Source organism: Vicia villosa, linkage group LG7, assembly GCF_029867415.1.
Source record: "Vicia villosa cultivar HV-30 ecotype Madison, WI linkage group LG7, Vvil1.0, whole genome shotgun sequence".
NCBI lineage: Eukaryota > Viridiplantae > Streptophyta > Magnoliopsida > Fabales > Fabaceae > Vicia > Vicia villosa.
The window spans coordinates 130,403,561-130,429,300 of NC_081186.1; the positions used below are offsets into that span (position 1 = coordinate 130,403,561).

Genomic DNA, 25,740 nt, shown 5'->3' on the forward strand with positions numbered 1-25,740 from the left:
AGTTCATATCATATCTCTTTAAATGCATAATAGAGCATAAAGAGATCTATAGAAAAATCATAGTAACTACATGCATTATTAATATATGGATCACATGTAGAAGTGGGTAGTATAACAGTAACAAGAAAAACAACATCAACCGATTCACCTACAACGCATGTTGAATTAGTTATTCCATCATGTGCTAAAACTTGCATTTTCTTATAGCTTGATAATAGAAGAAATAGTTTTCCCCCATACATCCAAGTATATGTAACAAGTAACTCATGGAAAATAGGATTTTTGGGTTGCATAATGGCAGGAGCAGTCACAAGACAACTAGAAATAGAGAAAACATTATTTAAAAGATATTGTGGTTGAGTTATCTCTTTGGATGATGGTTGTGAATTTATCTCGAATAATATTTCCCAATTCATGAGAAGTTCTATAACCTTGATAGTGCTTACAGTGTTGAAGCTCATAAAGCATGAAGAACAACCCATATTTGAATTTGCAAAGATGATAGCGAAGTCCTAGATTATACTAAAGAAACCGATTGTGTCGATGACTGTTAAAACCCCATTGACGATACCCGGATCATCAACTATAGTGCAGAGGGGTTTTCTAGAAAGTGGCGGTGAAAAACCCAAAGGAGGTAGTGACCAAGCAAAGTAGGAAGAGGGGTTGGAGTCAAGAGTTTCCTTAATGACAGTAGCCATTGATTCACCATACATTCACGTCATAATGGAAATGGGTATCTCTTCATCGTTTAGAATAATAAGGTTTCTGAAAATCGAATCCAAATTACTCACTAGTAACTCCTCAAGCTTAGTCTCCATAGGATCCTGTTAAAAGGGTAAGTATTTCCTTTATCGTTTCCACAGGGATTAGTGTGTGTTAATGGTGTGGTGAAAGCACACGGAAGCCATGGGAGAAGAGAAACTGAATGAATAGCTAAAGCAAATAAGCAGAGAAGAAGACAAAGGAGAAAAGTAGAAGCTGTAACTTTATTCATTGATTGTGGAAAAGTACAAGAGTAAAGTATATATACAAAGGCTAATAACTAATAGATAAAGCATATAAGCTGTACACGTGTAAGGCTGAGATAAAACAAATATAATAGGAAAGCTACACTAACATCCCCCCTCAAGTTGGACTGTGGATGCTAAAGAGTCCTAACTTGCACAATATGGATGACAAAGCAGGAGAGTGTAATGGCTTAGTAAAAACATCCTCCAGTTGAGCCTTTGTAGGGACTGGTAATAGATGAAGCAACTTGGAGTGCAGCTTTTCCCGAATAACATGGCAATCAAGTTCGATATGTTTGCTCCGTTCATGAAAAGTAGGATTATGCGCAAGGTAGATAGCAGATTTGCTATCACAATAAACGGATGCAGGCTGAGAAAATATAACTTGGAAGTCATTAAACAAATACTGTAGCCATTGAAGCTCGCATGTTAAAGAAGCCAAGGCACGATATTCCGCTTCTGTAGATGAACGTGATACAGTATTTTGTTTCTTTGATTTCCAGCATAACAAGGAAGAGCCAAGAATGACACAATATCCAGTCACTGATTTTCTTGTATCCGGACACCTAGCCCAGTCTGAATCAGCAAAAGCATAGAGTTTAAGAGTGCTAGAAGATGAGAAAAGGATACCTTTAGCAGGGACAGCTTTGAGGTATCTAAGGATCCTTATTGCTGCTTGATAGTGAGGCACCAAAGGTTTAGAAACAAACTGACTTAGGTGCTGCATATCATAAGTAATGTCTGGGCGAGAGTTTGTCAAATATATGAGCCTTCCAATCAAACGTCTGTAGCATGTGGGATCCTCAAAGGGCTGGCCATCAATAGCAGAAAGCTTTGTGTTAGGATCAAATGGAACTGCAGAGGGTTTGGAGGCAAGTAATCCACTATCTTCTAGCAAATCCAAAGTGTACTTTCTTTGGTTGAAGAAAATTCCAGTCTTAGATCTTGCAATCTCAAAGCCAAGGAAATATCTTAGCTGACCCAAATCTTTAATCCTGAAAGTGTGATCTAATAGATGCTTAACATGAACAATTTCATCTATAGAGTCACCATCGAGGACAATATCATCAACATACACTAGTAGTGCAGTGAAAGTGTGAGGAGTGGATTTGATATATAAGGAATGGTCAGCTCTTGACTGAGAATATCCAATAGAAATTAGGAAGGAAGAAAGTTTGGCATACCATTGACGACTAGCTTGCTTTAGTCCATAAAGCGATTTATGAATTTTGCAAACCTGAGATTTTGATGAAATAGACATGCCAGGAGGAACACACATATAAACTTCTTCATTTAAATCTCCATGAAGAAAGGCATTGTTTATGTCAAGCTGCTCCAAGTGCCATCCTTTTATAGCTGCAAGAGAGAGGAGAACCCTAACTGTTGTAATTTTAACAACAGGTGAAAAAGTATCAAAATAGTCAATTCCTTCCATTTGTGTGTAGCCCTTTGCTACTAACCTAGCCTTATATCTTTCAATGGAATCATCTGCCCTGTATTTGATTTTATATACCCATCTACACCCAATGGGCTTCTTACCATAAGGCAAATCAACAACATCCCAAGTGTGATTCTCTGCAAGAGCTTGTAGTTCAACATTCATAGCATTCTTCCAACAGTCATACTTAATGGCTTGAGTAAAGGTCTTTGGTTCAATGTTAGAAGATATGGTGCAACAGAAATGCTTATAATATGGAAGGCATTTATCATAAGTAAGAACAGAGGATAAAGGGTATGCAATATGATGTGCATTTGAATGCAATGAATGAGAATTATTGATGGCAGAATAACAATGATAGTCTGCAAGGTAACTCGGTGGGTTGGAAGTTCTATTGGATTGTCTTATGGGCTGGTAAGGGATTATAGTATTGTTAGGGTCTGCAAAATTTGAAGGAGTAGAGCTGGTTGGTTCAGAAAAGTCAAGGTTGTGAGGTGAACTATCAAGGTTAGGACCAGCTGGTACAGTTTGGCTAGGACCTGGTGTATTATTGGAAGTAGTGGTGAGACTAGGGCTATGATTTTGGTTATTCAGGTCTGTGTGACTGGAGTATTCTGAGCCAGAAGTATTACTAGCATTAGGACCTGTAGGTGTATTATGTTGGTTGACAAGTAATGGTGATGTGACAGGACTAGCTGAGTCAGCAGAATTGTCATTATCAGCAGAGTTATATGGAAGGTTATTTATGTGGGAAAAGGACATGTCAGAGCCAGTAGCAGGCATATCAGTGCTAGGCAAGTCATCAAGAAAGGAGTGAGATGTGTGACTAGGTGTGGGTTGTGTTTGAGAAACACTTGGCTATTGAACAGATTTGAAGGGAAAATTATTTTCATAGAAAATAACATTCCTAGAGACAAAGGTATTATGGCTGGCTAGATCATACAAGATGTAACCTTTGGTTCCATCTTTGAAACCAAGAAACACACACTTTCTAGCCCTAGGGTCAAATTTGGTCCTTTGAGCTTGTAAGGTAGTAGCAAAGCATAGGCATCCAAAGGTTTCAAATGTATTAAGGGGGTGGCTGAGAAAGAAGGAGTTCATGAGGAGTTTTGAGTTTCAAAAGAGGAGATGGTAATCTATTTATTATATGAATAGCATGATGCACACAAAAATTCCACATGTTTAGAGGTAATTTGGAATGAAAATACAAAGTTCTAGCAACATTTAAAATATGTTGGTGTTTTCTTTCAACCACCCCATTTTGTTGGGGTGTCTCAACACAAGACTTTTGATGGATAACACCTTTGGATAATAAAAAAGCAGTCAAAGGAAGGAATTATGTACCATTATCTGTCCTAAGGCATTTTAAGGATGATTTAAACTGATTTTCTATATATGCTATGAATTGGATCAAACTGTTTGTAACTTGGTCTTTAGTTTTAAGGAATATGACCCAAGTGTATCTACTATAATCATCAACCAATGTCAAAAAGTATTTATGGCCTAAAAAGGAAGTGGTGGAGAATGGACCCCATACATCAGCATGTAATATTTCAAAAGGCACATAAGAGTGAGTAATACTATTTGAAAATGGTAACTTTTTCTGTTTACCAAAGTGACATGATTCACAAGGAACATCATTGTTTTTACAAGGTATAAAAGGAAACAGTTTGGCAATAGTTTGTAAGCCTGTATCAGAAATGTGCCCTAGTCTAGAGTGCCAAACATTACAAGTAGTGTTAACAGTGGAAGTGTAAGCTGAATGGTGAGACTTTGAGTCTAAGACATATAATCCTCTTTGCAACCTAGCTGTACCAATCATTGCCTTGGAAGGATTCTGCATGATTTGGCAGGTATCAGTAGTGAAATACACATGGCAGTCATTATTGTTAACAAGCCTAGCAACTGAAATAAGGTTGACATGAAAATTGGGCATATAGAGAACATTATGCAAGGTTAAGGAGGGTGAGACAATGACACTGCCAGACATGGATGCAATAATGTGAGAACCATCAGGTAAATTGACACTAATAGGTATGATATTGATGCAAGAAATGAATACATTTTTATCAAATGCTATGTGATCTGTTGCACCTGTGTCTAGAATCCATAGGTTAGGGTTCTTACCAGGGGCTGAGTTTGAGTGGGAGTTCATGGCAAAGGGAGATGTTGATATAGAGTTGGCTTGAGGAGTAAGTTTAGACTGTTGGAGTAATTCCAGAATGCTGTTGTACTGCTCTTGAGTGAATCCCATTGAAGATGTGGCTGACCCTTGAGTAGAAGCTTCAGAAGCAAGGTTATTGGTTGCAGCGGATTGAGTAGAGTTACCAGCACTTTGTGGTTTTCATTTGCCCTTGGTTCCAGGTGGAAACCCATGCTTCAAGAAACAAGTGTCCACAGTGTGATTTGTTCTTCCACAGTGGGTACAGACACGGTTATGGCCTCGAGCTCCCATATATCCCTGTGGTTTGCCTTTTTGGAAGGGAGGTTTTCCATTAGAAGTTGCAGAATTCGTCTGAACTTGGAATGCAGTGGTGTCTTCATTGCTGCTACCAGTGGGAATCAAGGCATTTGTGGAACTCTGCATCTCACGTTCTTGTTGTATGATCAGCGAAAACGCCTTGTCAATGTCAGGCAGCGGAGTCATCATCATAATTTGGGACTTAGAGTGTGTGAACTTTTCATTTAATCCCTTCAAAAATCTAATGACACAATCTTGTTCACGATACTTCCGAATTGAAGCAATCGCACCACATGAACAAGGTATCGCACAAGAACACGCAATTATAGGGCGGTAATTATCTAGTTCATCCCAAAGGACTTTGAGCTGTGTAAAGTAATTGGAAACGTCAAGGTTACCTTGCCGGAGCTTGTATAGATCCTCCTGAATATCAGAGATGCGAAACAGGTCACTATGCGAAAAGCGAGTTTGTAGATTCTTCCACACACCTGCAGCACTATCGATCCACAATACCGACTTTGCGATAGACTCTGATATGGAGCGATGGAGCCACGAAAGAACCATTGTATTACACCGAATCCACGGTGCATAGAGAGGATCCGCCACCGGAGGTTTGGTCAACGAGCCATCAATAAATATTTCTTTATTCTTTGAGATCAACGCAATGTGCATCGATCTTGACCAACTATGGTAATTCTTGTCGTCAAGAAGAGGAGAGACAAGCACGAGTGCTGGATTTTCATTGGGATGAAGGTAGAAGGGATTTGTGGAGTTTGTGGAAAAATCGTGGTAGGGTTGATAAGCCATTGATAGAATCAAGAACGCCAAAAAAAATCAAGAAGAAGGAACGTTTCTGCAATGTGCAGAAACAAGAATGGAAGGTCTGGCGTTCGAAAAGAGAAGGAAAAAAAAGGATCAATGGCTACCAGAGCATTGAAAGCTCTGATACCATGTTAATGGTGTGGTGAAAGCACACGGAAGCCATGGGAGAAGAGAAACTGAATGAATAGCTAAAGCAAATAAGCAGAGAAGAAGACAAAGGAGAAAAGTAGAAGCTGTAACTTTATTCATTGATTGTGGAAAAGTACAAGAGTAAAGTATATATACAAAGGCTAATAACTAATAGATAAAGCATATAAGCTGTACACGTGTAAGGCTGAGATAAAACAAATATAATAGGAAAGCTACACTAACAGTGTGATACTACCGCCATTCTACAGTTAAATGTGTTTTAAGCTAAGGTTTTGTAAGAGTTTGGTGACATGAAATGTAGCTTGCATGAAAAATAAACAAAGATAGTAAAATAGGGTTTAAAAATGATTTGAGAAAATAGTGCCAAGATTAGTTTTCGTTAGCTTTCTTCATACATGCTCGATTAATCATGCGTATGAACTTATTGATGACTAATACAACCACGTATCCTCTCGATACCATTTATCTCTAAAGCAATATCGTGAATATTATCATATTAACCGTTAGATGATCTCTCATGCCAACGATCAACATGATAATCTTAAAAGCTTGTTACAAGTGATTATCAACTCACAAATCTATCTCTAGAGTTTGTTTATTGATAAATGAATATCTTTTAGGTCAAGATTTGAAACATATCTCTCAATAGTGATTCAAAACAACAAATAGAACATGCACTATGCCAAAAAAGATGTTTAATAGCGCTTTTTTTAGCCTTCAATAGCACTTTTAAGCGCTATTAAAGCTCCAGCTATTGTAGGTCAGATATTATAATAGCGCTTTTTAAGCGCTGTTAAAAGTATGTAGTTTAATAGCACTTCTGAAAAAGCGCTATGATAGGTCAATTTTGTGCTACTAATCCTGTTTAATATAAAAGTATTTAATTGCACTTTTCCAAAAAAAGGCTATCATAGGCCATTGATTTAATATCTCTTTACGTAAAAGCGCTATCATATGTCTTGTATTTAATAGCACTTTAAATAAAAATGCTAACAAAGCCCTTTTGAGAGTTTTTTTTACTCATTATTTAACAGGATTAATATCCCCACTAAGCAAACAGAGTGTACAAATGTACATATTATACGAATTGCAAATCATAAATTGGATTCAAAATTGTATATAATTTTGTATTCTAATTCAGGTAATACACAAATTCTATATCAATGCACAAGTTTTAAGAACTATTTGGCTAGGAACATAATACTGATGATAATATACTAGTATATTGCATTCATTAACCACAGAAGGAACGTTAGCCTCAAATATAACTATAACTTCATGATGATTTGAAGTTGATAATGATTAAAATGATTACACAAGTTCTATTAAATAATAAATATAAATGTATCACCTTTTATGTGTGAGAAAGTTATATCATATGAATATCAAAGTCAAAATATTTAAGATCATTAGTTGATGAATACAATATTACAACTAACTTTGTACTTCCATCTAAAACAAACCATATATAAAGAGATTAAATAAATACTAGTGAATAGTTACCATATGAATGATTTTTCAGCCTAACTTGAAATATTGTTGAGCAGTGCAAAGTACTACAAACATTGCATGCTCCATGTGCAGAGAACCGGTAACATTAGGAGGTGGCATTAATATCACTGAAAGATCACTTCCCCGGTCGAAGTTTGGCTTAAAATACCCTTGAGACTCCCACCTAGCATCCAATAGTTATAATTAAAATGTTACTTGCAACAACAAAAAATATACAAAAATAACATAATAATGAGTTCAACAATCCTATCCATAATCCAAAATAACTTATCAATACAACATAAAGCAGAAAAGGGCTCTACCAAATTTTCCCTCTTGTCAGCTTATGCCAAACCATGTCAATTAGAAAATAATTATGACAAATAAGTTACCAGACTATATCATAATGAAAAATAAGTACATGTATTGTTGTAAATTTGTAGATATCTCTAAGGATAGAAAATAATAATGTAACTAGTAACATATTATTGCATTTCCTTTTCCTGATTAGTATTTCTTTGGCTTAGCCCATATATCAAGATTGAAACTTGTACTTTCACATTATTATCAAATAATTTTCAGAAGCTCAATTATCATATGGTATAAACAGCTCTTGGCTTTGGGGTTTGCTTCCCAAGATGCCTTCATTGCAGTTCTGTTATCCCATTGGATCCAGAACTATTGAACTGTGAGCTTGTTGTCCCTAAACTTTCTAATAACTTGAAGGGTTCTACTACCTTATTGTTGAAAGAGGAGATGATTGTTCCAGACAGAATCTATCTTTAATTCCTCTTCGATACCAGCTACCAAATGTTTTAACCATGGGATTATCAACGAAATGATTCAAACACAACTTACATGCAAGTTGAGAATGATCGGTAATTGAACATGTCAGAAATCAAAACCGTCGCGGAGTAAACGATAACCGTTATGAGTAACATCTCCATCGAGGATTATTCTCACCAGAATGACGAGCTGTCATCACGTCGACCTAACTCTTATCTTGTTGGACCAAACTAAATTGACCTGTCTCTCCCACCGCATCAGGCAGTTGTATTTCTACACTTATACTGGGATATCAAGCAGTTCTTCTAGGATATTTCACCTATACAAAGACAATTCAATCGCTGTTAGCAAATAGTTATTAAGTTAGTCATAGTGGTGAATGATTATATCAATATATAGGGATTTTTATAATTCCCACGTGTTGAAGTTAGTCGTAACTTATCTTACTGACTCTAATTTTGTGCACATGTTAGGTCTAACTGACTTACAGTTGTCAGCAACAACTAGCACCATAATTAAACATGTGTAGTAACTAATACTTCTTTAATACATCCCCGTCAAGCATAAAGTGGGTGTCTTGTGGAAGCTATGATGTTATCCTAAGATAACATCTTTTAGCATCAACCAGCTAAAATGCCCTAGAGATATAACAAATAGCGGGAAAGCTACTAATGCAAAGACTAACAATCAGGCTACCGAGCAAGCATAAACACACAAAAATAGAAAAATATGTAAAATTACAAGGACCTTTCTACTTAATGTTTTTTCGGAACAACAAAAAATTAATTAATAATCACACAGACATGAGACATACCTTAAATCCAAACAAGATGAGAAATAAAGCTAGCTGACATGCATACATCCTGAAATGCAAAATACCCACTGCTCAGAACAGCAACTCTAGGCATATTACACCTCAATACAGAACCAACCCAATACTGCAACAATTTAAGAGCTATGAAAACTTACACCTAAAATAGATAACACAAAACCACCAAGGACAAGAAACCAGCCAACTTAAGAAACTGACATAAATCCTGAACCAAAAATCCACTGCACTGTCAAAATGAAAAACTCGCAGTTCCACTTAGACCGCTAAACCGACGTGACAACAGCGAGAACAAAGATTCCCTACTCAAAGAATAAAATTTACCCTTCAGCGGACCGAGATTGGAAGTTCTTGAAGGAGACAATTCACCTAGACTGATAAAACTTCCAGCACACCACTACCGCCAACGAATCTCACAAAACACCACCCGAACCTGCAGGGATTACACCACCACTATATGAATACACCTGGGATTTCTGCAGCTAAACAGACCCCAAATCAAACAAAATCTCTTATGAAACCAGTCTGCTAATCCTTATAACTCAGTGATGCCCAGGCAAATCCTTGGGTTCACACTCCATTGAGCACTTAATAATTGATGAACCTAAATTAATGAGCAATAAAACTTAAATAGAGAAGAAAAACATAACGGTATGTGAATAAAGGTAGAAAAAAGATGATTATTCTCTGAGAAAAGAGATAGTTGATATTCCATTACAGATTCCTGAATGAAACGAAAAGGAAGTGAAATGAGTATGATGTTACCTGTCGGAAAAATCCAAAATCCTGGAGTATTGTTAATGAAAGAAGATATTTATAAGGTTTCAATTAATTGTGGGAAAAAAATCAATGGATTCCTAACTTCTGAACTGATTTTAGAGTTTAAATCGACTTTTAGTATCTCTGAGTTCTTGCTTCAATGGATTTTAGTTTTAGGGTTTTTGAGTTTTGTCAGTGGAGGCTGAAATTGCCGATAAGGGTTGTTGAGATTAGCTCAAGGAGAAATAAGAAGGTTTATGAGTTCTAGGGAATAAAAAACTAAGTTCGATGAGAGAAGAAAAAGATGAATATGATGAGGGAAGAAGAAGCTGGGTTCGATGAAGGATTAACGCAAATTTCAGATTGTTCCTGTTTCAAATTCTTTGGATTTCGACGAGGGTCCCGCAAGATGAGGTTTTGTTTCTAATGTCTTGTGAGATTGATAACGGGCCCACAACAAGAAAACGAAAAAGAATTTTGGTTTTAATTTTGTAGAAAATAATATACTTCTTCATAGAATGTTAAGCTTATATCTGCAATAGCGCTCAAGAAAAAGTGATATCCAAAGTTTATCTCGATAATGGCGCTTAATAGAGAAACACTATTAAACTTTTATATTATTTTTTTGTCAAAACTGTTTCCGCCCTGTAATAGCGTTTTAATAAAAAGAGCTATTAAAGGATCCTTTTATATTAGCGCCCGATACATAAGCGCTATTATAAGTGCCAATGTGAAATTTTTTTATAGCACTTTATTAAAAGTGCTATTAAAGTGGTGCTATTATATATCAAATTTGTAGTAGTGATGAATAACAAGATATTCACCATATATTAATCATCAACCAAGTTCATACACAAAAGATTAAAAGAAATACATATTTTACAAGCTAACTACCTCTAATCTTGACACAAAAGGAGTTTATCTCTCCATAGCCATGAAAACTTCTACAACAAGGAACATAACAAGATTCACTAGCATAAAAACTCAAAGAAGATGAAGAAAGATGCTTGGAAAATCTTGAGTATTTCTCTTGAACTTTGTTTTCTTTTTCTTCTTCTTTTGCTCTAGATGTGTTGTGTGAAAGTATGGTTGGTAAAGGATAAGATCATCCATAAAATATCTTCCAGGTGCCTAAAATCACAAGTGCCCAAAAAATAATCTCGCTTAGCGAGATTGGCTCGCTAAGCGGACTACCCAAAATATCTGAAAAGTACACAGACCTCGCTTAGCGAGATAGGTCCGCTAAGTGAGAACCAAAATTTGGTTAGCTTTGGGAAATAGGTTGGGGAAGCGCGTTTGGAGGCTGCTAAGCGAACTTGTTGATTTTCCACTTCTTGATTTTGGTTCCAAGCTTCTTCCAATCCAAATCCTTCTAAACTCTTCATTCCAATCTTGCCAAAAGTATAAAAACCTATAAAAAAACAAAGAAAAGTCAAGAAACTTAATATTTACAATCAAAACTCAATTTTATTTATTTACTCAAGTATAATGCATTATTGAATAGATACTTGGGAAAAGAGTTATAGAAATACCACAAAAGTTATGAACAAAATATGTACAATTGGATTCTAACAGATCCTTCCAATCCTCAACCTTAAGCACACGTAAATACGACTCCTCAGTATAATGATGCGTCCGCAAGTGCACGAAAATATCAAAGTAATATAAAAGATTGTCGAACCCACAGAGACCAATGTCAACCTACTGTAATCTATCGTTGCTTTGTAAAGCTAAGGCTAATGAATAATTAATTAAGGGGTAAAAGAAATGATTAATCGTGGTTTGAAATAAAAGCACGACACAACTCCTAATCATATGTGGCCGCTAAGCCAATGTTAGATCGATAGGTACTAAGTATTCAATACCAAGGACACCATAATGACACGAAATCACAATACGTGATCAAAAACTCCCACCATATGCAAACCAGTCTGAATCATTCTATTATAACTCAACCTATTTATTTTGCTTTATTTAACCCACTTTCATTTGAGTGCAATCACATTAAGACCTTTATCCCTGCATGCACATAGTAGAGTAGTCGGTCAGTGATTCTGATCCTTAGGCACAGGATTCTGGTACATAAGTTTGGTAACCCTTTTTATTTACCCAATTGCAAGTTGTGGGGGATCGGACTGTAGTCCGCCCTATCAAGTTCAGCACTAGACACCTCTGAACCAACTGACAACAAATTATTTTGTTATATTTTTGTAGGTTCCACAACCGTTGGGTTAAGTGACTGGATGAGGGTCACCTAACTTAATTGGTGCATTCCCCGTTTTCAATTTTATTAAAGCATGAAATTTTTAAATTTCTGGGATCATTCACTTATATTCATCGATTCTCTACCTAGTTTGTGCTTAAGATGGTGCCGACTGCTTATATAAACTACTCGGAGTAAATTTAAAACTCAAACTTAGGGTTTCAGCATAATAGGTACTCAAATTGGTTCACATACTTAGGGGGTTTGGGGTGTCAAAACGGTATCGATTTTATCGAAGCTTTCCCAAGTCTCTCTAACATAGCCTAAAGTGACAACCTATATACTTTCAGAGTGTGTGCGCCATGCATAAAAAAAAAATTTGGTTGAAGGGTAAAATTTCGGGGAAATTCAACAGCAACTAAAACTCGCATATAAAAACTTGACAACACATGCAATAAACTAGAAAACAAATAAATCAAACTAGAAAGCGATAAATAAAAAGCGATAATGTTCCTCCCCCACACTTAAACCAAATATTCTCCTAAATGTTTTGATACAAGGTGGATAAAGGAAAGACAGAACTTATATGGATGCTATTGGCGGGCGATCACGACCAAATCTGTTCCGTGTCCGGAGGAAATACCTTCTCCTATCATGCTCATCAACGGTGTCACCACCACCAGCAACATTCGTAGAAATTTGCGTGAGCACCGACTCATTTTTGAGATGATCTCTATAGATTTTTCGCCTAGATATAGTCGAGACGTGACAAGCGATCCGTATCTTTATTTTCTGCAAGTTCAAACAATAAAATGAAAACATTAAATTGAAATTTCGTGGGTTGCCTCCCACGCAGAGCTTTGTTTAACGTCGATGGCTCGACAGCCCAGGAGTGCAAGCACTCAAAGTGGTTCTCTCGAGAATGATTCCTCGGTTGAACTTTGAATAATCTTTGTTTTCCATGGCCACTTATCAAGCCATCTCACATATCCCTCACATTTTCTTTTCTTTCTTCTGTGGGGTGGTTCATTCTTTTGAACTTGTGGTGGTGGTTCTGGATCTATCATGAGTATCAGCTTTTCAAGTTTTAGCCTAGTTATTTCATCCACCATCTCGAATATTAACCTTAACCTTTTAACAATAATGATATCCCTAGTTTCATGGTCCTCTAATTTTCTCTTTTTATGCATGACTTGAAATAAGGGTGCATTGGTGTGGATATTTTTCAATACCTCCACATACATCTTCGATTGTGAGTTTATCGTAGCTTCCATAAAACTTTGCGTGAAAGGAATCAGTGGGGTATAGGGAGGAGGAATTACAATAGGTGCTTCATTTTTTTCCTCTTCTACAACCTCCCTTTCGCATGGTGTTGGTGGATTTTTCTCAATCTCTACTCTTTTCTCGCCAGAACTCACCTCAACCATATTATCGCTATCCTCAACCTCATTATCCCTCTCTTTAGGATTTTCGATTTGTTTTTCACTATTGGTTGTTACAACATTCATATGCTCCTCAGGGAAGGGTCCTAGAGGGTTTTGTTCCAGCAGGGAGATTTGAGTTGCCAAGGCCTCGTTGTGGGTTGCTAGGGACTCGACCACACTAGTCAGCTGCCTAAGGGTTTCATTAACATGCGTATTTTGTTTGCTGAACTCATCATTTTGGATAGTTTGTGTCTCTACAAAGTGCTCCATCATAGATTCTAACCTAGAGTGAGTTAACACCTCATCGAAATCCTCCATTGATGCTTCGAAGTTGAAATTATGGGATTCTTGTGGTTCTTCAAAGTGGGTTGGCGTCGCATTTTGTGTTTCCACAAAGTGTAACATCCCATAATTTCAGTTTATTAATTTAATTTGGATTTAAATTAAATAATTGGAATTTTAGTATTTTATTTGGATTTAATTGGAAAATGATGGAGTAAGAGCTATTGGGCTTATGGTGTGATGTTAGTAAAAGAGGGGTGCTAATTGGTTAGGCCTTTTACTAAGTTGTGGTTAATTTATTTTATTTTATTTTTCATAAAATAAGAAAAAGGAATCATTTGGGAGAAAGGAAGAACACGTGAAAAGAGCAAGAGAAGAGAAAGAGGCAAAAACATGGAACCGGAAGGAAAGCATTCAAGAGATTCATCGAGGTAAAGGGTGACTCTTCCTTTTAGTATCTCTTATGTGGTCTTAGGTAATAGGTAGATCGATGTATGGTTTGATTCAATTAGACATTGGGGTTGTTAGGTTAGGTTGTTATAATTGGATTGAATTGATGATAATTGTGTGAACTATTTGGTTAATAATGCGTTTAAATGATGTTTTATGGTGTATAGTTGAATGTATGATGATTATATGCCTGTATGCGATGTCTGGAATCGTTTTGGGGTTTAGAAGGGTGTTACAATAGTGGTATCAGAGCATAGTCGGTCGTTGTGACCAGAGTCTTAGTGTCAGTCTTTCCCTTGTATGCGACGAGTGCGAGTTATCACTGTCGATACTTTTGGTTCTAATGGAATTGTTTTGTGGATTAGCAGAACAATGGCTGGAAGAGGTGGACGAAACGACGATGCTATCGCTGAGGATTTGGGCATGATTGCTGGTGTACTGGGAGGGAATGCAAATGGAGCTGTGGTTGGTGCTGACAGGCAGCTGAATAGTTTTCAGAGGAACAATCCTCCGTTGTTCAAGGGTAAGCATGATCCTGAAGGTGCTCAGAGTAATATGACGGTACCAGAGTATGCTTCGAAATTTGTTGAGTTGGCGAAGTACTATGTTCACTACAACAATGACGAAGCTAGTGAATTCTCGAAGTGCATCAAGTTTGAGAATGGCCTTCGTGATGAGATTAAGCAAGGAATCAGGTATCAGAGATTCGACGCTTTGTCGATTTGGTGGAATGTAGCAGGATTTTCGAAGAGGATAACCTCAAGCTGAAGTCATCTCACTCTCGCGAGTTGGTTGACAAGAAAGGTAAGAAGCCTATGGATAGAGATAAGCCATATGGTAGAGGAAATCCTATAGCTGGGAATTGGAAGAGGCCTAGTGTTGAAAGTATTTGTGGGTAAATATTTTTGGTATATATCGTATCCACAGAGATTGGTTTAACATTACTGCCGTTCTATAGTTGTTTATTTTGAGTGAGAAAACTAGTTGAGTTTGTTTGTTTATTCTCAAGTTGCATATAACAGAATAATAATTGAGTGATAAAAAGCTTAAATATGATTAACAATGGTGAACGAATATGTTGAGTTCTAGGGTTCATCAACCTATTCCTATACAATTTATTAATTAAACCTTATTCGAACAATCATTTGAATTATTATCTTCACTTATCCTCAAATATGATTCCATGTCTGCAAATCAAATTGGATAAACTTTAACCGGTATGAGATTCGATCTCTCCAAATATCAATATCGATAACAGTAATAAAGAACGATAATTATGAAAACCCAATCACAATTCCATCTCTGCAAATTGAGATTGAATCAATATAGTAACCTAGGGCAAAAGTTAGAATCCTTTCTTTCGATCAAAGACTCCACAATGATTTAAGATAAAAACAAGGTTTCTTATTGATAATAAATTCAAACAATTGTTCATAAGAATTAATCAACGGTATTGTATATTCATAAGTTAACTACTATCTTAAACTCAACAAGAAGGATTTAGCTCTCCATAGACATGAAGAACAAACAAGGTTTCATGGATGGATTCATCTTCATCAAGGGAATGTCTTCAATTGATGTTGAATTCTCCGTCGGATGTTGTTTGCTGTTCTGGATTAGGATTGCTCTCTGAATTCCGCTCACAAAAAGTCTCTCTTCTCAAGTTCTGGTTTATGAGGATTAGGGCTTGTATTTATAGCTTTTTTCTTTATAACGCAATCACCGCGGCGCGACACGGGCTGGCGCGGCGCGAACCCAAGACAGAAGGTTTCGCGCGTCTCGTCTCTGATTGGCGCGGCTCGCCACTTGCTTTAACCCAATTCTTTGTGATTCCTCTTCTTCAGAGCTTCTACGCTTGCGTGTTTGATCAGTGCATTTTGATGCACATTCCTCTACGGTTGTACTTATACATTTCCATGGTTTGCTTGTCTTATTTTTGTATTTTATAATGTTTTTATATTTTAATTTATTTTTATTGTTATTTGATTTTCGTATTTAATTTTCAGCTTTAACAGTCTGCACGGAAACGATCATATCTAGAGTTCCAGGAGTCCGATTGAGGCGTTCTAAAAATTGCCGGAAAGCTAAGAGAAAGAGCTACAATTCTTATGTTGGAGCCGAAGTCAGAATCGGACTGTAATAAGCATAAGATCTCACTTTCAGATGAAGAAAAAGTAGTGAGGCAGCCCCATAACCTTTGGTTCCTTGATGTTGTGAAAGATGAGAGCACCTTCACGTGTCCATTTGACACTTTTACTTTTAGAAGAACATTCTTTGATCCTGGAATAAAAGGCGAAGGAGCTAAACCACTTTTTAAGGACGATGAGCATTACCGAAAGCTACTCCATGAGAGCTCCACTTTGGAAGAAGAGAATATAGAAGACCTCTCTTTGGGAAAGGCAGCTTATGTGATCACTTATCCTCCTTGACTACTCGGGTGTGTTCTTTCCTTTCTCTCACTCTTATTTTATATTAATGTTCTTTCATTGAGGACAATGTATGTCTTAAGTGTGGGGGAGAGAATCATTTATTTGTTTTGTTTTCTTTCAATTTTTTTTTGTTTTTGTTTTAATTTCAACCAATAAAAAATGCATCTTCTTGAAAGTTTTAGGCTATAGACTGATTTGAGTCGAGTTTGCGGAGACGTGGGAAAAATTCACAAGATCGGTATCGTTCTAACACCGTAAGTCTCCTGCATATGGAAATCGATTTGAATTTTTTATTATGTTTTAGCCTTAAATTCTCATTCTCTGACAGCTCTTGAGTAGTTTATTTCAGCAGTCGGCACCATCTCTCACACACTTTACGCAGGAAGCCGATGAATATAAGTGAATGTTCCGAAAAGAAAAGAAAAAAAGAGAAAAGAAAAAGGTAATACACCTTCTAAGTTTGGTGATCCTCACCCGGTCACTTAACCCAACGGTTGTGTAATCTTCAAAAAAAAAAGTTTTCAAAACTCTTTGTTAGTTGGTTCAGCGGTTTCTGGTGCTGAACTTGGTAGGGAGGATTACGGTCCGATCCCCCGCAACTACATCTGAGTAAGCAAAGGGTTATGCCATGCAAGTACCGGAATCCCGTGAAAAAGGATCAGAGTCACTAACCGGTCGTCCTGCTATAAGTGTGTGGAGATAACGGGCTTAATGTGATTGCGCCTGAATGAAAAAGAGCAAAAAGGATGAGTAAGTTAGGCTATGGTATAATAATATGATTTGAATTGGTTTGTGTATTTAGGAGGCTTATGTCTGCATATCTGTGGTTAGTATTCTTACGGTGTCCTTAGTGTGCAAGATTAGTACCTGGCGATGCAAACTTACCCGAAGAAGATTGGTAGCCTAGGATGAGTAACTGTTGATGTATTTCTGCTTTCTTTGTTTTGTTTTTCATTTTGCTCGGAGTGCAAAAGTTCAAGTGTGGGGGAATTTGATCAGTGCATTTTGATGCACATTCCTCTACGGTTGTACTTATACATTTCCATGGTTTGCTTGTCTTATTTTTGTATTTTATAATGTTTTTATATTTTAATTTATTTTTATTGTTATTTGATTTTCGTATTTAATTTTCAGCTTTAACAGTCTGCACGGAAACGATCATATCTAGAGTTCCAGGAGTCCGATTGAGGCGTTCTAAAAATTGCCGGAAAGCTAAGAGAAAGAGCTACAATTCTTATGTTGGAGCCGAAGTCAGAATCGGACTGTAGAAGGGCCAGAAAATTCGTTGAAGTTGCAGCACTAGTTTTAGTTAAGTTTCGGGTCATTTAGTTTTGGGCCTGGGTCGTATGTTTGACCCAGTTAGATTGTAAAACGGGTTGCACTCTTTCCCCTTAGGGTAGCAGCCGCGGTACTGTTCACCATGGATCACCATTTCACATTTTTGGAAGAGCTTGTACGTTTGATCATGAAGAACTAATTCCTAGAGGTTAATCTGCTGTAAACGGTTTCCGCCGATACTTTGAGGTTCTTATATTTTCCAATTAATCTATTTCCTTTCAATTCTAATCTTTGATATGTTGTTTGCTTAATTCGATATTATCCAAGGTTAGATTGATTTATTTCGATGGTTGTATGTTCCTATACTTTAATCGCGTTTGCTTAATCCGCGTATGTTTGTCGTGTTTGCTTAATTCACGATTGCTATATATAATCCGTTTGCTTAATTCGGGAATTAGGAACATACATCACATAATTTCAATTGCGCTTGTATAATTGTTTTTATAATCGAAAAGGGAATAGAATCCGCTTGTGAGTTGGAAATTATTTGGATCGATGATAAGTTAGGAAGCCAAAACAGTAGATTAATCATTTCAGCTTATTTTGATAATCACTTATTTTCACTATTTTGTTTAATCGAAATCTGAACCAACCCCCCCCATTAATCGTTACTGTAATTAGTTAATAAGAATAAGAATCCTTGTGAGAACGATATTCGAGTTGTCGTTACCGCTAAACTACCGTTTTACAAAATACTCGTTTTTGATCCGCGCGCGACAGTGGATCAGTGTTCCCTCGTCTTTGCTTCTTAACTTCAATATCTGCACAAATAACACCCAAAGTGATGCAAGTCGTTCTACAATTAACATTGAACCTCGAAAGTTCAATTCTAACTATAAAATCCGTAAAAATCACAAGATATATTCACTTTTAGCTCAAAAGGTAGTTAATTTAACACAGGAAAATACCATTAATTCACTCCTAACAAACTCTCCCCAACTTAGAGTTTTGTTTGTCCCTAAACAAAATTATTTACCTCAACGAAATAACAAAAACATACCAACAATCATGCCACAAGTTTTTCAAAAAGGTTTTTCAAATGGCTCAATTCAGCAGTCAAATCAGATATTCCTCATCTCCCTGCAAACTCAGAACACATACATGAAACAGATTTTGAAAGAAAATTACCTCCAGAAGTTCAAAAAACTACACAATTGCAATTGAATCAGCGCTAATCACTCTCATCAAAAAGTATGATGAATAATAGAGGGGTTAAACACTCATCCAAACAATTAAATCAACAAAAATCCATATCATACGTTCACCATATTGTTAGCATCAAGTCCTGTGGAATCTGAGAATCAGAAGGTCTTTCCAGGGTTGTAGTGTGGTTTAAGATTCAAAGAAAAGAAGACAAACGAGGGTTGTTCCTATTCTAGGGAAGCATCCGAATCATAACTCCTTTCCTTTTCCTTTATACCTTCAACTTTTTCACCCCTTCTTCTTTTTCATTCGTAGCTCGATGTTTCTCTTTTTTATTTTCAACAATTGTTTTCTTTCAAACATTGTTTTTTTTTCAGGCTACGAATCTCTTTCGTTCTTTGCAAATTACCACCTACAGACTTACTCTTCTTTTGATTATGACTCTCCCCAACTTGGAGATCAACCTGTATTTAGATTATATGAATGCTCCCCTACTTTCTATGAAGATCAAAGAGAAAACACATCACCAAATTTTTTGGTTGATGTTCCACAACAAAATTTTTTATTGAGATCAAAACTCACTAGGTTTTTCCTTGGTGCATATGATGAAATTTACCTTGACCTCAGGCTCAAAGAATGGTTAACAAAGGATCACACTCTCACAGAAGAAAATAAGTTTTAAAATGGAATCGACTCAAAGAAACTCTCAGATTCAAACAAATGCCTAAATCACTTCCACAAATTTCCACAAACGATGCGACAGATGGTTTAGCATGATACAAACAAGTTGAAATAATTGATGGTCTCCTGCATATAGTAAACAATGGAAAGCTTTCCTCACAATGGTTAAGGCTAAGCCGATCCAACAGAAATAGTGTACCATAAAGAACTTCTGCCAAGTATTTACTAACAACCTACGTTTCATGCACACACTAGGAGTTTGAGTTTGAAAATTCATACCTGACTTGTTACTTATTGAAAAAGAAAGTGAAAACTGAAATTTTTGAACATTCACTCACTACCATTTTCACACATGTTGCTCCATTGTTGGTACTTTGCTAGAGATTTTCTTTGCGTTTTCAGGACTACTCACTCTAAATTGGAAACAGCATAAATAAAATAAAATCATTCAAACATAAATATTAAAACTAAACTGAGTTATGGTGACAAAAATTCCACCTTAAATTCACAAATCAAGACAATTACTAAATAACAGGAATTAAAAATATCATCAGACAATCATAACAAAAACAGGAAATCCATAACAATCTCTCATTCCTCACGATCACCACATGTGATCCTCATCATCTGACACACTATCCTCCTCATGCTCTGGCTCAGTTTTCCCTTGCTGATCAACTCCACTAGTGGCCCCACCCCCCACAGGATAAGGATCGGACTCCGGCCATCCACAGTATGTGAAATAGCTTTCTCGAGTGGGAAAGGTACGCTCCTCAGGGGTACAAATGGTGTTCCTGTACTGCTGCTGCATCGCATCATGCAAGAAAACATGAGACCGCTGACTGGCCTCCCACATGGATGCATAGTAGTGATGTGCTACCAGCGGATCAAAGGAGGGAGGAGGTCCAGCAGACGGTCCTTCCTGAGAGCTTGTTGCTGCAGCCTGCTGTTCCTTCTCAAATGGAGTCTTGCAAAACCTGTCAATGTAAACATCATCAATAGTGGAGTGGATCAATATATGTCCTTTATCGGAGCAATCCACTCCTTCAGCATGGCACAAACCCATAATCAGACCAGGGAATGGTAGGACACATTTTTCATTAATCCCATGCTCAGTATCACTCAGAGCTGCTCTCCTCAATTCTTGTGCCATAATCGTAGTTATATCCACTGAGTATCGAGACATGAGGACTCTCATTAGCAAAGCTGCATCCATAGGAATGGTGGTTACATGTGCCCGAGGTCGGATGTTGTAACTCATGATGGACAACACAGCCCGAGCATCGATATTTAAATCTTTCCTATGGTAGTGGATTGGTGCCCCATTCTTTCCAAGTACGGGTCCTTTTCCCTTTGTACAGATCTTCCTAGTCACATCATCCAACCTGTATGATGCTTCATATAGATGACTCCTATAATAGCATTTTTCACCTTCAGGTAACTCCATTGGATTACCCAAAAACTCACTGATCGCTTGGCGGTCAAAGCGGATTGTGTGACCCCTAACAAACATCTCGTAGTTGTAAGCCACAGTTTCTGGAGTAAGTTTGAGAGCATTTGCATAAAACTCCCTCACAATATCCATGTTGATCTCCGTGTAAGGTTCAAACACACGGCCCCAATTCCTGTGATCAAAGTAACTCCACAGTGTGCTGTAGTCGCTTTCTGGTTTCGGGACAATCAACTTCTCTGGGAGAATGGTGCGAGAGGCCAATTGAGTAAACCTCTCTTTCTGGGCAGGTCCTAAGAAGCGTCGGGCAATCGGGGCACCACGAGGGCCGACACTTGTGGACTTGGTACGACCTCTCTTGGCTTGTTGCATCTGCACAGAAAAATATAACAGCACCCAAATACAGCATTATATAATGATACATAAGAATTTGTAAAAATTTGGACAAAGTTGCGGCTCGCGAGTCTGTGGCGCGGCGCGACTGTGAGCGAAACTTTTAGCCACTCATGGTGGTGCATAGGGCAACCACACAGAAGTCACTTGATAGTTCTTACCATACTCACAGTACTTCCATCTGTCGTCTAACCTAGGGTTGTTTTTTCAGATTTTGGTCATTCAAGAGCCTAGATCTAAATAACCATTCGTAGGGTTTCAACACACCCCTCTTATGAATTTGAAAAGCAAAAGAGTAGATACATACCTTAAGTTGTGATAGAGATGAGATGCAGATGATGGGAATGAATGAAATTTTTTAAATTTTTGGCTCGAGGCTCGCTGGAGAAGTGTGGCTGCTCGGTGGGGACAAACAAATGAAATGGGGTTCACTAAAACCCTATTTCTGGGCTTTTTAAAAAAAACAAAAGACGCACTGCCGCACCTCGGTCTTTATTGGCGAGACGCGCGTGACCCTTCTATTTGGGGCTCGCGCCGCGTCCTTTCAATAGCGAGGCGCGCCAGTTTTCAAAATTTTGAAAATTTTCTGTTTGTCCCCCCTCCTTTTTGCCATAGTGATCTGATGATACTAAAAATATAAAAATTGCTGAAAAACTAAAATGTTCTTACCACATTGGATTTCCTTCCAGCAAGCGCTTTGTTTAACGTCGTTCAAGCTCGACGATGCATGCTTTCAAGACTTTAGGTGTGGCGTACTGTGCTCCACTCCCTCGAAGTAAGCTTTTAACCTTTTCCCATTAACAGTTATTCTTTCTGTTGTCTGTGGATTCTCTACTATAATGGTTCCTTGGTTGCATATCTCTTTTACTATAAATGGGTCAGACCACTTTTGTGTTGTTTTACCTAGGAGACATCTTGATTTCGAGTTGCACAGAAGCACCTTTTGTCCAACTTGATAGTGCCCAGGAGGTTGGATTTTATTTTCTTTGGTTGCTCTGTTGCATTGATTTGGAAAACATCACTCTTGTTCTTAAAATGCTCCTTGGCCTTGAACAAAGTGAAGTTTACCTCTTCATTTTGCACCCTTATTTTCATGATTCCACCATCCAGATCAATCATCATTCGGGCTGTTTTCATGAATGACCTTCCGAGAATTACTGGTACCTCATGATCTTCTTCCATGTCGACTACCACAAAGTCCACCGGAAAAAAGAATTTGTTTACGTTAACTAGCAGATCCTGAATCACTCCATAAGGGTAAGTGATAGACTTGTCGGCTAATTGTAGTGTCATACTGGTGGGCTTCATTACCACGTTCCCTAGCTTCTTGACAATATCTAACGGGATCAAGTTGATGCTCGACCCCAGATCGATTAACCCATCACCAGTGAAATTTCTTCTAATATTTAACGGCAAGGTTACTCGCCCTGGATCGGATTCCTTCCGTGGAGTAGTTCTCTGGATTATAGCACTGCATTGGGCATCAAGCATCACAGTTGCTTCATCCTTGCATCCCTTTTTCTTTGTGATGAATTTAGCATATTTGAGCATTTGCTCTAGTGCTTCGGCAAATGGTATGTTTATGTGAAGTTGTTTGAAGATGCTCATAAACCTGGTATATTGCCTGGCGTGGTCCTTCTTTGATGGAGCATGGGGATATGGCAAATGTTGACTTGGTATCACGTTGCTTGCCATCTTTTCTCTACTGCTTTTTCTTTTCAGCTTTTCTTTCTTTTTAACTTCTTTATTCACATTCTCTTCTTCAGCATTAGTATCAATAATCTCATATTCTTCATCTTCTCCATCATGTTTTTCAGCTTTCTCTTCCGTATCATCTTCAACATCATTCTTTTCAACTTCATTATTACTTCCTTTTTGCCCAGTCATTGTCACCACCGCTTTACAATGCTCTTTTGGATTCTATTGAGTGTTGGCTGAGAATGTTGCATTTGATTGATTAGCTGCAATTTGTTTAGCCAGTTGACCCACTTGAGTTTCCAAATTCTTTATAGCTGCTTCTTGATTCTTGTGATTGGTCATTGACATTTGTATGAACTGATTCATGTTCTCTTCCAACTTAGATTGTCCTCCTTGTTGTTGTGGCGACGGTTGAGTGTAAGGTTGAAAGGCTTGTTGTTGATATCCTTGATTATGTGGCCTTTGTTGATAACCTTGATTGTTATTCCTTGGTGGATAACCTTGTTGATACGGAGGATTCTGATATTGATTCTGCCTTTGTCCTTGATTGTTGTTCATGTAATTCACTTCTTCTTCCAACACAGGCAGGCAAAATCCTGTCTGATGCTCTCCCTTGCATAACTCACACTTTGCAACTTGATAAGAATTAGATACACCATTCAGCTCCTTGAGTTGTTGTGGTAATTTAGACATTTGTTGTGTCAAAAGTTCCACTTGCGATGTTAGTAACTTATTTTGGGCCAGCAGAGCATCACTGTTATTCAATTCCAAAATTCTGGCTTTCTTATCTCTGACAGTTCGATCATGATTCCCCTGCCGATCATTCAGAGCCATTCGGTCTATTATCTGAGTAGCTTCAGCAGGTGTCTTGGACATAAGTGAAGCACCAGCTGTGGCATCCAAGAGTGTCTTGTTTGTCGCTGTGAGACCGTTACGGAACATGTGGATTTGATCAACTTCTACAAAACCGTGTCCTTTGCACTTTCTCATCATAGCTTTATACCTTTCCCATGCTTCATTCAATGATTCATTACTGCCTTGAGAGAATACTGCTATTGCTGTTTTTGCTTCAAAGAATCGGTTTTGAGAGTAAAACCTTTCCAAAAAATTTTCTTCTAAGGTATTCCAGTCAGTCATCACTGTTTCGGGTTAATCCAGATACCAATCTTTTGCCTTAGATAACAAAGAATGTGGGAACAACCTCTTGAATAGTGTCTCTTCATCAGCTTGAGCTACACCAGTTGTACCTGCTAACTCATAGAACCGAGTAAGATGCGTGTACGGATCTTCGTGGTCCAATTCGGCGAAAGAACTTGCACAAATCAATTGTATGATACCGGTCTTCAATTCTGTCGGTCGCCCGTTGGCGGCAGTTCTAGCGAACTGCGGGTTGAGTCTTGGACTATTTGCACATGGACCAGTAGCAGCTATGTTGACAACAGTTGGTTGTATAATAACTTCCTGTTCTTCTTCAACAAATAGTTCGTGAAAGAAAAATCCTTCTTGCGACTCGTCAATTGTTTCAAGTTGTTGTGACGATGTCGCGGTTGCGTTGTCTCTTGCTCTTGCTATGTTTGCTCTTCTTCGTGTTTTGATGTTTAACCTCCTAGCGGTCCTTTCGATCTCGGGATCAAAAAGAAGTTGATCACTGGTGACTTTACTGCGCATACACGAATTTCTCCAAAAACTAACAAACGCGTGAAACAACCAATTCAATATAATAGTAACAAAAACTCAAAATAAAAACTATTGCAATGCGTGCAATATTGACACCAATCCCCGGCAACGGCGCCAATTTATTGAAAGTATTTGTGGGTAAATATTTTCGGTATATATCGTATCCACAAAGATTGGTTTAATATTACTGCCGTTCTATAGTTGTTTATTTTGAGTGAGAAAACTAGTTGAGTTTGTTTGTTTATTCTCAAGTTGCATATAACAGAATAATAATGAGTGATAAAAAGCTTAAAGATGATTAACAATGGTGAACGAATATGTTGAGTTCTAGGGTTCATCAACCTATTCCTATACAATTTATTAATTAAACCTTATTCGTGAAGGATAGAAAAACACTTAGAAAGGGGGGGGGATTGAATAAGTGTGACTTAAAATCTTGAGCGATAAAAATAAAATGCACAATTATTTTTATCCTGGTTCGCTGTTAACGAAGCTACTCCAGTCCACCCCCGCAGAGATGATTTACCTCAACTGAGGATTTAATCCACTAATCGCACGGATTACAATGGTTTTCCACTTAGCCGCAACTAAGTCTTCCAGAGTCTTCTGATCACAACCTGATCACTCCAGGAACAACTGCTTAGTTCACTCCTAAGACTTTTCTAGAGTCTACTGATCAACACGATCACTCTAGGCTTAGTTCACTCCTAAGACTTTCTGCTCAGCCAACTGCCAAGACTTCCTGCTCAGCCAACTGCCAAGACTTCCTGCTCAGCCAACTGCCAAGACTTCCTGCTCAGCCAACAGCTAAGACTTCCTAGAGTATACT

The 25,740-nt window shown here is 37.6% G+C and overlaps 1 long non-coding RNA gene across 5 annotated transcripts; it reads right to left on the reverse strand.

The window, feature by feature from the left end:
* Positions 1 to 6,749: 6,749 nt before the first annotated feature.
* Positions 6,750 to 10,277, reverse strand: LOC131616813 (uncharacterized). 5 transcript variants are annotated; one of them, XR_009288245.1, is made up of 4 exons: positions 9,750 to 10,277; positions 9,125 to 9,588; positions 8,970 to 9,018; positions 6,751 to 8,474 (listed from the first exon to the last, which is right to left on the reverse strand). It is a non-coding gene; the product is annotated as an uncharacterized LOC131616813 (long non-coding RNA). The 5 variants fall into 5 exon arrangements; XR_009288246.1 differs by having other exon boundaries at positions 6,752 to 7,553; positions 8,228 to 8,474; positions 8,970 to 9,588; XR_009288244.1 differs by having other exon boundaries at positions 6,753 to 7,553; positions 8,107 to 8,474; positions 8,970 to 9,588.
* Between the last annotated feature and the right edge of the window lie 15,463 nt (positions 10,278 to 25,740).